This window comes from Ambystoma mexicanum, chromosome 11, assembly GCF_040938575.1.
Source record: "Ambystoma mexicanum isolate Mex_15411 chromosome 11, UKY_AmexF1_1, whole genome shotgun sequence".
Lineage (NCBI taxonomy): Eukaryota > Metazoa > Chordata > Amphibia > Caudata > Ambystomatidae > Ambystoma > Ambystoma mexicanum.
Window position 1 is genome coordinate 1204229501 of NC_090934.1, and position 14815 is coordinate 1204244315.

The window sequence follows — 14815 nt, forward strand, 5'->3', positions numbered from 1 at the left end:
CGTGGCTAAAATATTGGATGAACTAAGTAATGATTTCAAAGAACTTTTACAATATGTGAAAAATCATGTCATTAAAAATATTTCATTTCACTGTCCTTGCACCTGCTCCCATTGTCCCCAGCAATCATCCCCATCAAATTCTGAAAATGTTAATCAAAGACGCTTTAATGAAACCTCACTTCCTTCCTCGCTTCATCATTATTGTACAGACATTCCTAATTCTCCTTTTTATGTTTCCCATTACGATACCCGATCCCTTTCATGAATAAATCTATTTTTTTAAACTATAAATGTGTTGTATATCATTCTGTGATATATATATATATATATATATATATATTTTTTTTTTTTTTTAAATTCCACGGACACTGCAACTGTCCAGGGTGTCTGCACTTAAAATGGAGGTGACCCCAGAAAAGCGATATGTCCGGTTTCGCATGGCGCTCCTGTAATTAGTCCTCGGACACCACACCTGTTCTACAGACACTCAGTGCATGCGCCCTGTGTTTCTCACCCGATAGGTGAATGCGGACTGCCGTCAGGGCGTGGATGGCCATAGATGTCAACATGTAACCGCACCCGTGCAGCATGATGGGGGTGTCTGCGGTTGGTGTTCGTGACACAGACAGTTCTTCCATCAATCTAGGGTGTTTCAAGGTGAAACTTTACCCTTGCATAGCTCCCAGACCCATTCTTGATTGATCTGGCAACTTTTTTGCACATTTTCAAGGCCTATTTTTGACTCGGTAGTCCACGCACAGCATGCCTGTCCGCGGACGGTTCTTCAAAAGGGACCCACCGATTACTTTTCCACATTCTCAATCTGGCTATCTATGAGACAGCATCTTGCAGCACCTGCTTTGGAGATTGCTTGCAATACTGCATCAATGGCATCTGCTTTGGCCATCTCTGCTTTCCAACCACCCCCACCCCAACCACCACCATCACCATCTAGAGGGCCTGAACAGGGCAACATGCGCGGAGATACAGATGAGGATCAAGCGGAAGAAGAGGATGAGGTGGAGGAAGGTCCCTATGTCAAGTATTTGGAGTGAGTCCTGGCTGTAGCAATTTTTTACAACAAAGGTCTGGTCGATTCCTGGTAGAGACAAACAGAAATCAGTAACACTGTGTTTAGTCACGCATCTATGGCTTAATTTTGAGAACTTTACATTACGTAAACAATCAATTTGAGGCTGCCCACTGACAATATTTTGAATGAATGTGCTTTTTACATCTTGAAATTGAATAACATGATTAATACAACACAATTTTTCATTTTTCTAATATGGCACATGACTATATCGATCTCTTCTTGATTAACAGGCATTTTCCCTTTTAAATCCTTTACATTTAAAAGTCTCACTCCTTAAAGACTAATGATTGAGGAATGCATAGGACCATGAGTATTACTAGGGAAGCTAGGTTGTGACCCCAGGAGAAGCTAAGCTGAGTGATACTTGAGGTGCTTTTATGCATATAGTTTGGTTCATGTTTTATATATGCGGAGCAGGGGTGCACATAGGCCAGTGCGCCAAGTTTCATACTGTTCTTTTTGATTCCAGAATGAGAAAATGAGGTTTGGTAGGTCTTCTTGAATGCATCATATTATAAGAATGCTGAACGGGTCTCCATTGAATGCAGACTTTCAGTCCTAGCATCCACAAGCAGGGAAGTGTGCAGCAGCTTGTAACTCCAAGACAAGTAAGCATTACACGCAGGCTTATACATCGATTCTTTGTTTTCATTAACATAGTGAGGGGCGTGTTCGGGTTGAGACGGATCCCATGAGGGTGTAACAAGAGGCTTTTTTCCCAATGTATAGGGAATGCGCTATTACTATTGTCAATAAATTCAAGCACATAATAGAGGCTTGATTATGAGGGGAGCTTGACAGTTTGTTTATATATGCTAATGAGGGGTGTGTTAACCTGATGACACGCTACCCTCAAGCCTTCAAATGGAAACTGCAGTAAAAATGGCGTACTCGCGCCACACAGAACACTGTGCTATGAGAAATGTAAGCTGTACAGGTAAAATACTGCAGTACGGAGCATTTTGGCTATATTGAGATTAGAGTAGTTTTTAGTTTGTATTGAACTAGACACATAAGGAGCAATTTGGCTATTCTGAGATTCGAGTATTTTTGACATTGTATTGAAATAGAAATATAATTATTTTATGGTGGTGAAAGTATTAGGTAAAGATTGGCACTGGTGAAAAAGGAAACACATTATATTCATTTGTTTTTCCGCTTCCAGGATTGTTGACAAGCAAGCACTGTTTAGAATATTCTGAAGCCAGTGATTTGACAAATTGAGGTTTTGCGCGAAGCGATTTAGGTAAGGACCCATGTTTTTGGTGATTTAAGAATAATAGAAGAAGAAGCATTAGCTTTTGAGGAACAATTAAACCAAGCCTGATTCAACCATGATTGCATTTCAGTTTCACAATATTTGAAATTTTAAAGAATCTTTGAAGAATAGTGATTTTCACTTGAACCTTGGCAGAGTGCACTACTAGGTGAGGACTTTATTTGATCCATTTCTGTTTAGACAGGGTAAATACACCATGATTGGACACTTCCCTGTTTGTGATTGTTACAATTGACATAATTAGCATATTGTTTTTGCTGCAAATTTACAGTTGTAAATATACAATTAATTCAAGGTATTGTTGGTGGATAATGGAGATGTTCCAGCGTTTGTTAGTGGTTGAATATGAATATGAACTATTGCATATTGTTACGGCTCACTTTCATATGAGTCTTTATGTATGGAAGAAGAATCGAACAATGTTTGCACATGTACTGGCAAGACATGTATTGAGATGGATGTATATATGATTTATTTTTGCTTTTGTCTCTCTTGCTTTTTAATTTCTATCATTAACATGTACTGTTCCCGTACTCCACAATGTTGTGACTCTCCATTGGTGTGCCACTGGTCTGGATACATTTTGATTATCATATCATTTTCTGTATTATCCTATTATTGTTGTTCTAGCTAGAGCCCTGAAGAGGACCTTGAACGTGAAGGTCGAAACACATGTAGGTTTAACCTTCCCACTCTTAGATAATTGTAAAATAAAGACAACAAGAAACTATTTTAGTGGTTCCATAACTGTATCACTAGAGTTTTAGCCAAGTATCATTGTGGCACTGGCGCAATTTTGGAAAATAATTTATATGATTGTCAATATTTTACAACCGTTGGTAATGTCCCGAAAGCACGTGCAAGCAAGGTGAAATGCACTGAGTGCAAAGTTGTATTCAGTCACGAGAAACCTGGCTTGTATTCTTACGGGACAACTTCCATGAGAGTGCAAGATCAAATCTAACCACCGACTGCCCTGAGGAAAGCGATACCTTTCTCAGGTAAGAGTAGGTTGACATCCTCCACCCCATCATTTTCAACTGCTCCTCTGACCACAAAGGATCCTCTTTTTGGGCAGAGGATCCCAGCAGTGGCTTCACATGCCATACAGAACGCTGTTGGCCCTTACCTTTTGAGGGTCACAGTGCTATGTTTGTACTGTGAAGCACCGAACTGTAGGGGGAGCAGTTTCAGAGTGCTTTCGAGGCTGTGGTCACGGAACACGAAAATCACTGCCCCCACCTTAAATTTAAGACACCCCCAACATCTTCCTCTGTCCACATGCTCCATCTCTGTGGTTGGTACCCCTACCCACCCTTCCCTCTCCTATCTTCCATCTCCTGCAAAAAAAGACAAATAAATATTAAACCAAAGAAACACAAAAATGATTCCTTTAGGAGCCACCTTACACAGTTAAAAATAGAACTGAGAAAAAAAGTCACAGGCCCCTTTGCAGCCTGGCAGCCTTCATAGACCGCAGACAGCGCGGTAGTCCTCGGCCATCTAAAACATTCCAAGCGTGGGGTGGGAGAATTAATAGTTTTTTGTTCCAAAATGGTGGCCCTTGAAAGAACCTTTTTTGTGATTCTGAATGTTACATATTTTTAATTTTTGGTTTTATAAACTGAACTAATAAACATTTTACTGAATTAAATGATTTCTTCTCACTTTTACAAAAACTGGTTCAAAACATTTAGAATGTTTTCCAGAAAAATCTGATTACACAGACAGTTAGATGGACTCCTTCTCCCCGAAAAATATGGGCAATATCATATGTAATGTTCTCATTATTAAAAGATGTCATGCCAATATCTTGCAGAAAAGCACGCACATCTTTATTGACGTTGTGCCTCGCTTTTTCCATTTGTGGACCAAATAAACTCGGACGCATCCACATCTGTCTCTCATCAATGCAAGAAAAAATCATTTTCGAATTTGGGAACATTTCCTTCAACTTTCCCAATGTCTCCTTCATTGCAAACGCCAATTAAATCCCAGTCACATAATCCAAACTGTTTTCTCCACAATGAAGAATAATAATGTCTGGATGTTTCAAATTAACCATATTGACCACCCACGTTATCCTTCGCACTCCAAACCATGACACTTAAAATTCATGGAATCCAAGATATTCCACCAATCCACACTGCTCTTGGGAGTCCACACTGCTCGTTGGGAGTCACAGTCCTACATCATTTACCAAAAGAAATTCATGTTATGTGAAAACTCTCCACTGGAATCACCTCCTACCCATAGGAGCTGATGTGGAAATGGATCCGGCTGCTGCCGAAAGTTCTTCTTTCATCCAGTAAAGACGATCACCAGAAGTCGGCAACAGGAGTCACTTCACAAGGACCTCTCACACCATGCAGAGCCCAGTATTGTACCTTCTGTAGTCTCCAGCCCAAAGCAAAAAGAAAATAATGAGGATGGAGAGCCTCCAAACCAAAAAGTGGCTCTGAGCCCCAAAGGTTTTCAGTCCAGTCCATTCAAGAGGAAGAAGAAGAAGGGAGCCCAGATGGGTCCAGAAACTCTGTTGTGGCCTGCTTTTATGAGAGTGAGAACCCGACTCCTGGGCCCTCAGGTCTTTAGTTTCTCGTGAAAGCAGGAGAGATGTACTTACTACTGTTAACATCAAGCTTTTTTTTCCACAGCCAGAGGATCATATGCAGAATTCAGGTACTGGAACTTTAAACAGCCCTCCAGCAGCAGAGGAAAGCACAGAATCAGTGCATTAACCTCATGCGAGGATAGGCTTTGAACCCAGGAAATCTCAACAGGAGTTGAGACCTGTCAGAATGCTAAACTATGATGCATCTGGGGAACAATATGAAACTATTAGAAGAGAATTCCTTTACAGGTTTCTTGTTGTTCAAGTTCAAACTCAGTCATGCAAGTTCCCACAACTCAGTCTTGATGGGATATTCCTTTGGTGTGGGATGAGATGTTTTGCATTTGTTTGTCTATGCATTGCGGGTAAATAAACCCTTAGGGACAAGGGTTTTGACTGACAGCGGGGTGAGTGTAACAATTCATTTAATTATGCGGTTACGAACGAATTCTGTGAGTACCTGAGAAAGAAAAAAAAAACGGATGAATAAGTATATATAGTGTAACATGTGTTTTCACTTGCCACACTATTGAATTTGAGAGTGAAAAAAAACAAACAGTACAAACGCTCTAGGCCTGGATTGTAACATGAGTTTGTGGTGTTGCGCCTTGTTTGTCCATCAGGGAATGGGATCCCATTTATGTTTGTGTGCACTGGCGGCAACCATTTCATGTTCCTGTTGGGTTATAATAAAGTGAAATTTAATTGTAGGCAAAGAAAAGATACATAAATAGAGAAATAAAGAAATAAAAAGGCAGCTTTTGATGGTAATGTGGAAGTTGGTGGAGTGTCATGTGCTATGTCAATGGTACTGTGTTTCCTTGTGTATGTGTGCCAGGTGGAGTGCTGTTCCTTTCTTGGTTCTCCCATTTTGTGACTCTGTTTGGCTGCGGGACGTATTGGGATGCCAAGGAGGACAATGGTGCCTTTCACCCGCAGGGGGAGCTGGTTCACTCCTGAGGTGATTTTGCTTCATGTGGTTATGGAGATTTTCTCCGGGGGAAGCAGAAGTGGGGAGGTCCTACGGTCAATAAAATGGGGCCATGTGATAACTGGAATGAGATCTGAGAGGAACCCGGAGGGCATAAAAGCCTCATACCTGTAGGGATGTCCATGAAGACAGGCTTTCAGCTTGTTGACCTTGTGCTTGAAGAGAGGTTCTGTTCACAAGACTTCACCATAGCAAAGAATTGCTTAAGGTAAGTCACACGATATGCAACTTGCACACGCATTTATTGAGCTTCTTGTTAATAAGATCCTAAATTCTCGAGATCACACCTGTTCTAAACCACACACTTCCTATCATCATTTTCTGACAGAAACCCACAGGACACGGTTACTCCATCCACTCTACGTCCTGATGAAGGCCAACCACATGCAAGCTCCACCAAGCAGCTTTACCTTTTTGGCCAGGCCAAAACACAATAGTGTTGCCGACTCCTCCACCAGTCCAGTGTCTACTCTCTATACTGGGTTCTTTGCACTGAGATATGTTTTGTTCTGTGTCCACATGTTATTTGCATATGTTAATGATGTCGATCAACAAAAGAAAAACATGTTGGATGTTCACCAAAATCCAGGCCAATTGACTGGATTGTACCCACTTGTATTGTGTACAAATTTGTAAATATTTTAAGTGTCCTTGGGTGCTTTTCTTTCATATTGCGAAATATATATATGTACAAAAAATCTCAGGGTCAGAAACCTTACTGACTTTGACAAAATTCCAAAACATTCTCTCATTGTGTAGGAATACACTGAAGAATGTGTGTATGATCTCCCACCCTGATTTCTGGGTAATTTAAAAGTATATCCCCACCTGGGTTTATCAGGGCCTAGGCAGGTGCCCTTTTGTTACTTTACACAGTATATCAATAGGTTGTAAGAATAAACGTCACACAGCTGGGCTTTGGGGGCATGGTCATTTCCGCCTTTTTTTGCCATTTCACAGAAGTGGTAGGTAATGGCAATTTGAGTTCCCCGCCACGGGTTTCCGAGTTTGTCGGTTCCCTCTGTGCATGTGCCTGCATCATATAACAATGGATTGTTTCTAGTGTTTAGTTAGGGGTTATGGGCGGCTGCATTTATACTTTTCCTATTTAGCATCAGCCGGCCTTTCCGATCCACTTGGGCCATACATAGATGGCCGTGATGTTTGAAGGCTGGGTTTGCAGTCTGTTTCTCCATACCCGCCGATAGTGGGTTTTCTTTGTAGGCTACTTCACCCACTTTTAGCCGGGTTGCCGATATATATACATATTTTTTTCCCATCTTAGATCGAAGAGAGAAACTTCATAAGGGTTCCTTCTACAGAATCCCTGTTTGGGTCACCTCCCATCATTTAGTAATCATTCTTACCTGGCTCAGACCGCTTTGTTTACATGTGATTAAGGGCTGGTGCAGGATCTGCCCACTTTTTTTTAACAGTTGTGATTTACGGTGTGGTACATCCTCAAGTTCCAAGGACAGGGTTGGGTGTTATGTTAAGGCTGGTTAAGGCTCTCAATGTGTTGCAGGGGACTCTGGGAAAGGTAAAGGACTGGTCTGGAGGGGCGTCAGTCACTGCACATCCCGCTCGATATTCAGCGCGGGTTTTCACGCTCTTTTTCGGCCCAAACTTACAGTTCTGCACGTTTGGCAGGATAAGAGAAATCTTAAGACAATTACTTTTGTCTTCTTTCATACGGGGTTGCGTATCTCAGTAAACCAACTGTCGGTTTGTTTAGGCCTCTATTTTATGTCCTAGTAATTGTTGCCAAGGGGCCCATATGTTGTGGGTTTTTGGCATGAAGGAAAAACCAATTATTGACCACCCTGTCAATGTGCCCTAATACCGCTAAGGCATTGGATGTACATTGGCCTACGGGGTAATACCCACATAAAGTAGAGCAGTGCTCAGCCATCATTAATGCACGCGAAGAGTAAAGAAAGCTGAGCGCGCCTTTCGGGCTATTATGTCCTACTTGCCTTGGACTGCAGGTAGGGTGCTTGCGCTTTCAGTACCAAGTTGCATGATTTAAGGACGTTAGTTTTCCGTCCTACATCACATGAACACTGTTATACCCTGTCCATCTCATTCAATGTTCATGTTGTGTTAGTCATCCTCCCTTTTCTTTGGGCTGGGTAGCGTTCTATGCTGTCTATGCTGGTTGGGGACCTTGTGTTGGATGTGTGGCAGACTGCAGCTCTCACTAGGCCAGTGGTAAATGTCAATTGTTCCACCTTAGGGCAAAATCGGTCCTGGGAATAAGGGAGTAAAATTAGCAGGATATGCAAGACCTGTGGCATATAAATTATTGTGTAAGCAAGAGATACTATGCTGACAACTGAGGTGTTGCATGTTCCTGTTTAATGTAATGCAAAGAACAAAGTTAATTGTAATTGAAATGGTTTATTTGTAAAGAGCTTATACACAAGTGAAGTGTTTCTTAGCGCTTGAAGGCGGGAATGGAACAAGGGAATACAGCCGTCATTCTTAGGCCTTGAAGATTCTGAATGATCTAACAACAATAGGTAGCATACTAGGCCGAAGGCATATCTGCCAGTGAAGTACGTGACAGAAGGGTGAGGGGAGAAGGGGGAAGGGGAAATGAACATACAGATTAATAAACTACAATACTGGCCTGGCGACATTACAAATTGCTTGGTGGGTGGTCATCACAATGCGCCTATGCATGAGTATTTCATGCACGACCAAGTGAGGGAGGGAGGACCGAGGGAGGACCGGACAAACAGACTTGCTAGGCCTCATACATTCAGGTCGTGCAAGTGCACAGAACAGGAAGTGTGAGGGGGGGGGGGAGTGCACCCAGTCCAGCAGGGGGCTGGGTTAAGTGCAGAGGGGTTGCCCCTCTCATGGAGTATATTGCAGTAGTGCTAAGCAGAGTGCAGAGGCCAATAGGCAATCGCAGGACTGGCGGGGGATCCTGGGGCCTTTGAGGCTCTGGAGGTGCACCAGGCAACCAGTCAGCGAACTGAGCATGTTGGGGAAGAGCAAGAAGAAGGGAAAGATGCACAGAGAAAGGAAGTTAGCAGGGGAGAGGGAGAGAGAAGGAGAAAGAAAAGAGGAAGGTCTTGAGGAGTTTCTGGAACTTAAGGAGGTCCGGCTCAAGGCAGAGAGAGGAAGGTAGGCTGTTCCAGAGAGAGGCACCTGCAGAGGATAAGGATCTACCCCAAATCTCTGTATGGAATAATGGCTCACCCGCAGAGAGTTGGAGGAGGCCGAGCGGAGGGCTCTAGAAGGAGAGTATTTGGGAAGAGAGCATTGTAGATAGTAAGGGCCCTGGCCCCAGAAAGCCTTGTAGACTATGCAGAGCGACTTGAACTTGATCCTTGCAGCCACAGGGAGCCAGTGGAGTGATTTCAGTGCCAGAGAGATGCAGTCCCTGGGTTTAAAGCCTTGCAGTTCTGTTCTGGATAAGTTGAAGAGGTTAGAGAGTAGAAGTATGGGAGGAAGGAGACTGTTGCAGTAGTCCAGTCTTGAGAGAACCAGTGCTCTGGAGGCAGTGAGCCTCTGGGGGAAGGTGATAAAAAGTAGAATACCTCTGAGGAGGTGCAGCTGGTAGTGAGGCTTTTTGGAAATGTCAGAGATGTGAGAAGATAAGGAGAGGGTGCAGTCGAATATGACCCCCAGATGTTTGTCTCACTGGTGGGTGGGGGTGCCAGACCAAGGGAGGCTGGCCAGAGTGAGAGTGGGAAAGTGGGAGCAGGGTCCCAATGAGGACGATCGCTGTCTTGTTGGCATGTATGCAAAACATTAATACGCATTTATATGCATTTAATCAATTGTAAGGCACCTGTTAGCAGGGTGTGTATTTAGTGTATGAAAAGCATGTATCCATTTGCAGTGGATAAACCCTGCTTATGCCAAGTCCAAGCAGCAAACTCAACCTAAGAAGGTATGGTATGATAGCAAAAGAGGATCGCAGTGACTAGCATTCCTTCACTGTGCCCATATATCTGGAAAATTACTAATGTAGATGTCCATTGATTACTCTTGTTATAAAGCTTCCTGGTTACAGGACTGGAAATCTCCAAAAATAAATGTGTTCAGTGTGTTATTCAGCTCTTATCAATACATAAGCTATGCTCTGACTCACAACTCGCCAATGCGCGCGGTAAATTGTATGCCCATTTGCTTTATTTACTCACAGGTTGCTTGATATCCATTCTTATACATCACTTATTATGCTAGGGCACTCATTCCAAGGGCAACCACACCTTACACTCTACTTACTACTACTTTGCTTGTGTCCCTGTGCCCTTGTTTCTGAATAACAAATGCATTTCTTTTTTTTGATAGCCTCAAAGCATGTCACCTCTGCCCACTTTACATTGTGTTGGGTAGTGTTCCTTGTTGCAACAGGTTCGTAATCTCTGTTTGTTGATGGGTGCAGAGCAGGTGATTTGTTTGGAGGTCTGTGGAATCTAGGCCTGACCATGATTGTTTAATAGGTTACGGTGCACCGCTGATCGATCTTTGCCTCTTTTCAAGGATGGATGGTAGCAAGGCCAGTGATCTCAGAGTAAATGTGCCCTTTTTAAAACACAAAAGTCTAGGTTTCTTCCCTTAATAGCAGTTTTACAATGTCCCAGATGTCTTTCTGTGGTTGCCTGTCCCCTTTGAAATGCTTCTACGCAATAGATAGTTGTTGATTTAATCATCTAGCCTTTAAAAACTTCCATTGAAAAACGCTAAACCAATTTTGTTGTTTTGTAGATCTATACTCTACATGTGACTGCATTAATCACGCGTGCTTATGAATCAGACTGCTACTGTCCACCCCGTGATATCTGTGCCAAAGGGAAAAGGAATAGACACTGCGTGATGATGAGCTGAGTTACTTGAAACTTGATGTCAATATTAGTTAGTTAGGATTAACCTTCTACCAGTCCTAGTAAACACAGGTACAGTAAGCAAGATATCTATGACTGAACACTACTGTCGGCTGTGTAAGGACAAAGATACTGTGGAGACAGGGAACCATCTATTGACTAGCTCTCCTAAGATGATGAGTGTTTATAAAAGACACTATGATATAGTGTGGAGTGTGGAGAGCGGCCGAGTGTGGAGAGCGGCCGAGAGTGGAGAGCGGCTGAGAGTGGAGAGCGGCTGAGAGTGGAGAGCGGCTGAGAGTGGAGAGCGGCTGAGTGTGCGGAGAGCGGCTGAGTGTGCGGAGAGCGGATTAGTGCGGTGAGCGGCCGGGTGTGCGGAGAGCGGTCGAGTGTACGGAGAGCGAACGAGGGTGTGGAGAGCGAACGAGGGTGTGGAGAGCGAACGAGGGTGTGGAGAGCGAACGAGGGTGTGGAGAGCGAACGAGGGTGTGGAGAGCGAACGAGGGTGTGGAGAGCAAACGAGGGTGCAGAGAACGAATGAGGCTACGGAGAGCGGACGAGTGTGTGGAGAGCGGACGAGTGTGGAGAGCGGACGAGTGTGGAGAGCGAACAAGTGTGTGGAGAGCGAACGAACTTGTGGAGAGCGAACGAACGTGTGGAGAGTGAACGAGTGTATGGAACGAACAAACGTTGTGGAGCGGACGAACGCATGGAACAAATGAGTGTATGGGTGAATAGTGCATAGAACGGATGTGAACCAAAACACATAGAACAGACCTGACCGCTCAGAATTGCGCGACGTGCATATTTTGTTTTGGAATGCAAGGAATCTTTGAAAGAGCATACTGCATATCACACCCCACGCTTACTCTCTCCTTACACCACCATTCAATTAGAACACAGAGATAGTATGACACCATTCGGTATAACTGTTCTCATATCAACATCTGCCGCTCACCCCCCATCACTCTAAGTAAACATGGCTGGTTTCACACCCCCAGCCAGGCGTTTCTCCTCAGGCCTAACACCGCCACACTCGGTCTGGATAATTCCAGCCAGACCGAACACATATCCCTGATCTCTCAACCACCACACCTACCGCTAAGAAGCAGCTACCACATGAATTCCGCACCAGCTGCACACATACCGGTGCGCACACGCACCTTTGGACTCTCTCTAATCTTTCCACTGACCCGAACTTCGGTTCCCAAGGGCGTTCAACCTACCAGCGCCTTCAGACCATACCAATGGTATATAAGGCGCTATACAAATGCAAAATAACAATAACAATAACAATATATGTACATGATATAGAACATGTCAGGGAACCAACCTTCTGGTGGCATAATGTCAATGCATCAAATTTGAAGTCTTCATTGCAATGTATAACGTTTGGCTGGTGATTGAGAATTTACTTGGGATCGGTATTTGAATGATATAGAAATGTAAGACAAGAGTAGAGGGTTCTGATGGGATGCAGTAGAACAAGAATAAGTCAGAATTTAAGAAAGGAACTGATCTGAAATGATAAGCTGTTACATTTTAATCTAGATTAATATGTATTCATATTCATATATAAGTATGTAAATTACATGATTGTTTTTCTTTTCTTTTTGATGAAATAAGTGCTGATAAATGTTAATATGTGTACATGTATTGTAAATGTATTATTATGTATATGATTCATATTATATGTGAAAAGTTTATTTATAAACTGTAACACATTAATAAACACAATAAGATGTTGATAGTATGCCCTGTACACTAATGAGCCAACAGGAAACCGGGTGCTCCCTGGCACATGATCCGATGCAAATGATTGTCATAAAAGAATCCCATCCTGAACAGGCTATTGGGCATGCTGCAATCTGATTCATTGGACTTGGAATATGACAGTGCATTCAGTGTGGCTTCACAATAGTCTCCCACTCCTCTACCCCCTCAGAAGATATGCTGGGCTCAGGAGCAGCAGCATGGATGGAGGGGACCCATCAGAGGGTGCAGAAATATTAAAGGTGAGCTACGAATTTAACAAATCGAATATTAACTGTCAGCAGGCCGTTGAAGAAATCTAAGAATTCACTACATGCATGTATTAATAGAACTAGATACAATGCCGTTTGGCTGCAGTGCGCTATACAAATCCACACAAATAATAAAAGAAAATACAGGCTATGATGGCAAAGGTGGCCAACATATTTGACCTGCTCCCTGTGGAGCATCAGAAGGAGGGTTTCTCTACTGACGTAATGAAACATTCCCATCCTCAATGACTTCTGTGAGAACAGTTTGGTAGCCTTGAGGAACCCCTTCACACCCCCAGCCAAGAGAGATTGCTTCAACAAGAAGTATAGGGCACTGGACAATGCCCTTAAATGCTTAAGAGATTGACCGAGTCTGGATTCCGTTGTCTCTGCGGCAAGATCAGCCAACCCATCTTCTCCCTGCACGGTAGCCCTGACAGAGTGGACAAGCATCCGGATGCTTTTTGAAAGTGAGTCATCACCGAAGTGGCAACCACAATAAAAACTGAATATTCATTGGACATCTTGAGCAGGTATGATAAAGAGTTCTTGCCTGAGACTACCGAGCAAGAAACCCTGTCACTCCTCAGGTAGGGGCAGTCGGCATTCGACCAGGCAATATGGCTCACAGAGGATATTGCTGACGCAGATCTTAGGCAGATGTGGAATGGAAGCTGTAGAAAGCCATTAGATTTAAGCTAGAGTTCCAGGCTAAGATAGTAGCTAACTGGTAGGCTAAGATGCCCTTTTACTGGGAGGTCTTTTTTGGACAGAAAGTGGACAGCGCTCTCCTGGCGAATAAGACACAGATGCAGCCTGGTCTTTGGACTCCAGCATAGGCATCAGTATCTGCCCTTTCACTCCAAATATCGTTTTGATAGAGACTCCCATTCATTTACTCCTAATACTACAGAGGATATTCATACTCAACCGATTATAAAGTGAGATTGCAGTCCTACCAGAGCAGCAGGAGATGAAAAGGCAGATTTAAGTTTAAAAGCCGGTTGGGCAAACAGGCTTGACTTGTTTCATCAGCTGATCCCATACTTCAGCACCCCAGTGTGGGACATGGGTGCCTTACAACCTTTGTGGATCAATTGAAAAGCATAACATTGGACGAATTGGTGCTTTCCAGGGTAGCCTCTTGCCACACTTTCAAATTACTTTGAAAGCAGCCTGTTACCCCCACACCTGCAAAGCAGATGCCCTTTGTGCACCAATTCCATCCAAAGTCTGCCCTGAGAGTGTTCACAAAATGCCTTGCACCTGTAGCAGCTGATTTCCGAAGAGAAGGCCTCCATGTCTATCCCTGTCTGGGTGACTGGGTGATTCGGCCACAAACATTGGACCAAGGCCGGTGGAACACGCAGTGCACAGAGAGATGCCTGACATTGTTGGGTTTCTCTATTAATTAAAATAAGTTATTCATATTTCAATCACACTACACACAGTTCCTACAGGCATTGTTGGACAAAATGGGTCTAGAGGCAAGTCCTTGGGTTGAACAAATTCACGGTATACTTTCAAAAGCAGAGGCGATATCTTCAAAGGATGTGACAATAGTCTGAACATTCAAGTCCCTCCTAGACATGCTGTTGTCATGCATTCCCCTAGTCTGAAATTGACGACTTTTCATGCGCCCACTAATGGAGTTTCCAGAGTCCTGGTGGTATCAAGGCCCCGGGAGATGGGATGATGGGATTTCCCTCATCGACACATTCCATGGGTGCCTCCTTGGTTGAAAAACAAGAGCAACTCATGGAGGAGAGCAGCCTTCAGGGAACAGCATGACAAAGTTTCTGTGATGATGAATGAATCCATGGAGGGTTTGGTATGTCGCCTGAGGGACTTTCACGCCAATGGACTGAGGTCACTAACTGAAAAGCAGTTGCACGTAAACGTGCTGGAGTTCGGGGCTGTGTGTTTAGTGCTGAAATCTTTCTTACCTCACCAGAAAGGGAAAATAGCGT